The sequence below is a fragment of the Trichechus manatus genome, unplaced genomic scaffold, assembly GCF_000243295.1.
Source record: "Trichechus manatus latirostris isolate Lorelei unplaced genomic scaffold, TriManLat1.0 scaffold00048, whole genome shotgun sequence".
NCBI lineage: Eukaryota > Metazoa > Chordata > Mammalia > Sirenia > Trichechidae > Trichechus > Trichechus manatus.
Window position 1 is genome coordinate 12422138 of NW_004443984.1, and position 6000 is coordinate 12428137.

A 6000-nucleotide genomic window follows, 5' to 3' on the forward strand; every position below is an offset into this window, starting at 1 on the left:
ATGTACTATTTATCATCCTCAGCAAAGGTAAACCTCTTGTCCAAAGACACACGACTTTTTCATTTGGCAGGCCCAGGATTTCACCAAGGTCTATTTCTGGACTCCATGTATTTTGCACTGCATTAAAAAAAAAAAAAAAAAAAGTCACTGTCAAGTCTATTCTGACTCATAGTGACCCCATGTATGTCAGAGTAGAATTGTGCTCCATAGGGTTTTCAATGGCTGTGATCTGCCGGAAGTAGATAACCAGGTCTTTCTTCTGAGGAGCCTCTGTGTTGTCGCCAACCTTAAGGTTAGTAGCTGAGTGCTTAAACGTTTCTGCCACCCAGGGACTCCCTCAAGCCACCTTAAGAAGCAGTTGGGTTTTGGGCCTGTTCTGGGGTTTAGCTGCTTCTCTCTCCCTTCAGCATCGTGGCTAAATTTGGTTCTCTTCACAGTGACAAGGGTTTCCGCCACGCGGCGAGAAAACCAGCCAAAGTCACCTGAGGAGGCAGACACTTCATCACTTCTCTATAATCTATAAGACACACGTCCTCGGGGTCCCCTTGGTGAAAGAGACCCTCCCTCTCCAACACAGTGAGGAGGAAAATGACCCAGTTGCCAAAGAAGATGCAGAGCAGTTCCCTTCTTTCTTTCGCCAATTATTTACTGAGCCCCTGCTCTGTCATGCCACGCCCAACACTGTCCTTGTGGGCGGAAGCTGACAGCCTGGCCGTGGCCCCTGCAGGACTCACAACCCCATCCCCCCAAAGCTAGATGGAGTGCCATCCCTTCCAGCGAAACAGGGTCCTCCTGGCTCTGCCCTCAGTGGCTGTGCAGCCACGAGTCCCCACCCCAACCTGAGCCTCAGAGGAATGCACCAGCTGGCCCCTGGAGCTATCCCAGGCCTAAGATCTCAGACAAGCAACTCCGAGTACATTTCTGACAGACACTGGGGCTTTGGGGCCATTCCAGGCAGTGGCTGGGCAGTAGCGCTAGCAGGAGCAGCAGCTGGGGATGCAGAAGGCAGGCAGCCAGCAGACGAGATAATTGTTTCATCTTGTCTAAGGAGGAGAATCGGAGTGCTGCCTGCAGGCTGATAAAGTCGGCCTCCCCTGCCCAGGCCAGAGAGGCGCGGGGCCCGCAGTTGGCTGGGGTGAGATAAGGCTATTAATTCACAGACAGGCCCTATTCAGTAGTTCACATTCATAATTGCAATCAAGGGGGCAGGAAGCCGCCTTTGTAATGGGAGGGGAGGGGCCCACTCCCAGGATGGGGGTCTGGGCCTGAGGTGGCCCTAATGCATTAGGCACTTGGGTACTGAGGGCTTCGAGGTGTCCCCAGACCCTTAGTTGGAGGCACCAGGGTTGGGCTCTGGGGTGTCACCCAAACTGAGTTAGGTCCCTACTCTGGTCACACAGGCCCTGCTCCTGTCCACCTCTTCCATCCAGTCGTGATTACGCGGATGGACTCCAGCCTCAGATCAGCGAAGCCGAGTCCTAGCTCTGCCCTACGTGGCTGTGCAGCCATGACGAGTTCACACCCAACCTGAGCCTCAAGGTCTCCATCTGAAAGGGGGTCATAAAGCAGGGGCGGATTAACCAGGAGGCAAGATACATACGGGCTTACTTGTGTTTACTTACTAATCTGTAGTTCACAACTTCACCTGGTGAAAAAACAGGTGAAATTGTGCACTACAGATTAGTAAGTAAGCACAATTAAGCCCGTGCTTATTGGGTGATCCGTCCCTGGGTCATAGTAACCCCAATGGTCATAGTGCAAGATTCCCTGAGGCCATCCATACAGAGCACCTAGCACCCACCTGCCCCGCCTGCCCCACCCGGAGTCAGCGAAGGTGAGATCACAGGACTTCTGAGTCAAGAACAAACCGGAAGGTGTTTTTTAAAAAATCACCACCACCACAAAATGCCCATTTGATGGCTCTGAAGGGAGGCCTGGGCCTTTAAGATAGGACTCGATCCAGCCCTCAGCCAGGCCAGGGAAGCAGATCAATCTTGGGGAACATTAGGAACAGGGATTGATTGGAAGGCAGAAGGTATGATGAATGAAGTCCATAGGGACCGGGCCCTGACCCCGGCTGCCCGCATGTGCTCCCTGCGGGGAGGCTTAGACAGGCCTGGGGACCCACAGAACTCTCGGGGTAAAAGGTAGACCCCAGACCATTGCTCCTAAAGGAGTAGCTGGGATCTGAGACCCCTCCCCAGATATACACGCACACATACACGCACTCTGTGCCAAGCGCAGGTCCCCAGCACAGCCCCAGGTTGGGAAAGGGCAGCTGATAAACTCAATCCAGTTAAACTAGTGTTTGCAGTAAGCTGCTATGTGCCAGGCCCTGGAGCTTCTGCGATGAACCGGACACAGGCCCTGTCCTTGAGTGCTCACAGCCCAGCCAGGGAGACAGACTTGGAATAGGGAATGACTCCGGGGGCGGGGGTGGGATTCTCAGTTGATACTCCGTCAATATCTGGAGCCTTGCTTTTCACCAATGCCCTCAGTGCAGCTTGGACCTCTTCCTTCAGTACCATTGGTTCCTGATCATGTGCTACCTCCTGAAATGGTTGAACGTCCACCAATTCTTTTGATACAGTGACTCTGTGTATTCCGTCCATCTTCTTTTGATGTTCCCTGCATTGTTTAATATTTTCCGCATAGAATCCTTCAATATTGCAACTCAAGGCTTGAGTTTTTTCTTCTCTTCTTTCAGCTTAAGAAATGCCAAGCATGTTCTTCCCTTTTGGTTCTCTATCTCCGGGTCTTTGCACATGTCATTATAATGCTTTGTCTTCTTAAGACACCTGTGAAATCTTCTGATCAGCTCTTTTAATTTATCATTTCTTCCCTTCGTTTTAGCTACTCTACTTTCAAGAGCAAGTTTCAGAGTCTCTTCTAACATCCATTTTGGTCTTTTCTTTCTTTCCTGTCTTTTTAATGACCTCTTGCTTTCTTCATATATAATGTCCTTGATGTCATTCCACAACTCACTTTGGTCATTAGTGTTCAATGCATCAAATCTATTCTTGAGATGGTCTCTAAATTCAGGTGGGATATACTCAAGGTTGTACTTTGGCTCTTGTGGACTTGTTCTAACTTTCTTCAGTTTCAACTCGAACTTGCATATGAGCAATTGATGGTCTGTTCCGCAGTCAGCCTCTAGCCTTGTTCTGATGATAATGAGCTTTTCCATAGTCTCTTTCCTCAGACGTAGTCAATTTGATTCCTATGTATTCCATCTGGCAAGGTCCATGTATATAGCCTAACCATTTATGTTGGTGAAGAAAGGTATTTGCAATGAAGAAGTCATTGGTCTTGCAAAATTCTATCATGCAATCTCCAACATTATTTCTATCACCAAAGCTATTTTCCAACTACTGATCCTTCTTCTTTGTTTCCAACTTCTGCATGCCAATCACCAGTAATTATCAATGCATCCTCATTGGCATATTCGATCAATTTCAGACGGCAGAAGTTGGTAAAAATCTTCAATTTCTTCATCTTTGGCCTTGGTGGTTGGTGCGTAAATTCATCTATGCCAAGAAATTTGGAAGACAGCTGCCTGACCAACCAACTGAAAAAGATCTGTATTCACGCCTATTCCCAAGAAAGGTGATCCAACTGAACATGGAAATTATCGAACAATATCATTAATATCACACACAAGTCAATTTTGCTGAACATCATTCAAAAGCGGCTACAGCAATATACTGACAGGGAACTGTCAGAAATTCAAGCCGGATTCAGAAGAGGACATGGAACCAGAGATATTGCTGATGTCAGATGGATCCTGGATGAAAGCAGAGAATACCAGAAGGTATTCTATGCAAAGGCATCTGACTATGCAAAGGCATTCTACTGTGTGGATCATAACAAATTATGGATAACATTGCGAAGAATGAGAATTCCAGAGCATTTAACTGTGCTCATGAGGAACCTCTACATAGATCAAGAGAGGCAGTTGTTCGAACAGAGCAAGTGGATACTACATGGTTTAAAATCAAGAAAGCTGTGCACCAGTGTTGTATCCTTTCACCATACTTATAAAATCTGTATATTGAGCAAATAATCTGAGAAGCTGGACTATATGAAGAAGAACCCAGCATTAGGATTGGAGGAAGACTCATTAACAACCTGTGTTATGCAGATGACACAAACTTACTTGCTGAAAGTGAAGAAAACTTGAAGCACTTACTGATGAAGATCAAAGACCATAGCCTACAGTATGGATTACACCTCAACACAATGAAAACAAACATCCTCACAACTGGACCAATAAGAAACATCATGATAAATGGAGAAAAGATTGAAGTTGTAAAGGATTTCATTTTACTTGGATCCGTAATCATCAGCCATGGAAGCAGTGGTCAAGAAATGAAAAGACACATTGCATTGGGCAAATCTGCTGCAAAAGACCTCTTTCAAGTGTTAAAAAGCAAAGATGTCACCTTGAAAACTAAGGTGCACTTGACCCAAGCCATGGTGTTTTCAATAGCCTCATATGCATGCGAAAGCTGGACAATGAATAAGGAAGACCAAAGAAGAAATGATGCCTTTGAACTGTGGTGTTGGAGAAGAACATTGAATATACCATGGACTTCCAAAAAGAACAAATAACTCTATCTTGGAAGAAGTACAACCAGAATGCTCCTCAGAAGCAAGGATGGAAAGACTACATCTCACATACTTTGGACATGTTATCAGGAGGGATCAGTCCCTAGAGAAGGACATCTTGCATGGTAAGTTAGAGGGTCAGAAAAAAGAGGAAGACCCTCGATGAGATGGATTGACACAGTGGCTGTAACAATGGGCTCAAGCATAACAACGATTGTGAGGATGGCGCAGAACCAGGCAATGTTTCATTCTGTTGTACATACGGTGGCTATGAGTCAGAAATGACTTGATGGCACCTAACAACAACAGCAGGGGAGGAGGGAGAGGGGAGCTCTGGGAGTGGCACGCCCAGGGCTTCGGGTGCCCAGAGGTGGCACCAGCCCAGGGTAAAGGCAGGCGAGGCTTCTTGGAGGAGGTGACAGTTAGGCTGAGCCCTAAAAGGGGGCAGGCATTAGGCAGAGGAGGGAAAATTGTTCCAATCAGGGGGAACAGCATGGAAAAGGTGTGTGCGGGGCTGAGCGGCCATCCTCTGGGGAGTCAGGGGGCAACTGGGGAAGAGCAGGGCCAGCCAGGAGTCCCAGCTTTATCCTGTGAGCAATAAGGAATCATTAAACACATTTAAAGAGTCCTATAGGGTCACTATGAGTCGACGGTAATGGGTCAACAAGTAAAGAGTCAGTTGTATACTATTCAGCCATAAGCAGAAATGAAGTTCTGATACATGCTATGGGGTGAATGAACCTTGAAAATATGCTAAATGAAATAAACCAAACCTCAAAGAGGAAATCACCAAATCAATACCATTTACAATAGCCCCCAAGAAGATAATGCTTAGGAATAAATCTAACCAGAGATGTAAAAGATCTCTACAATGAAAACTACAAGACACTACTGCAAGAAACCATAAGAGACCTGCAGAAGTGGAAAAACATACCTTGCTCATGAGTAGATAGACTCAACATTGTGAAAATGTCAATTCTACCCAAAGCGATCTACAGATACAATGCAATCCCAATCCAAATTCCACCGGCACTTTTTAATGAGATGGAGAAACAAATCACCAACTTCATATGGAAAGGGAAGAGGCCCTGAATAAATAACGCATTACTCAAGAAGAAGAACAAAGTGGGAGGCCTCAGACTACCCGATTTTAGAACCTATTATACTGCCACGGTAGTCAAAACAGCCTAGTACTGGTACAACAACAGATACACAGACCAGTGGAACAGAATTGAAAACCCAGACATAAATTCATCCATCCATGAGCAGCTGATATTTGACAAAGGCCCAAAGTCCATTAATTGGGGAAAGGACAATCTCTTTAACAAATGGTGCTGGCATAACTGGATATCCATCTGCAAAAAACTGAAACAAGACCCATACCTCACACCA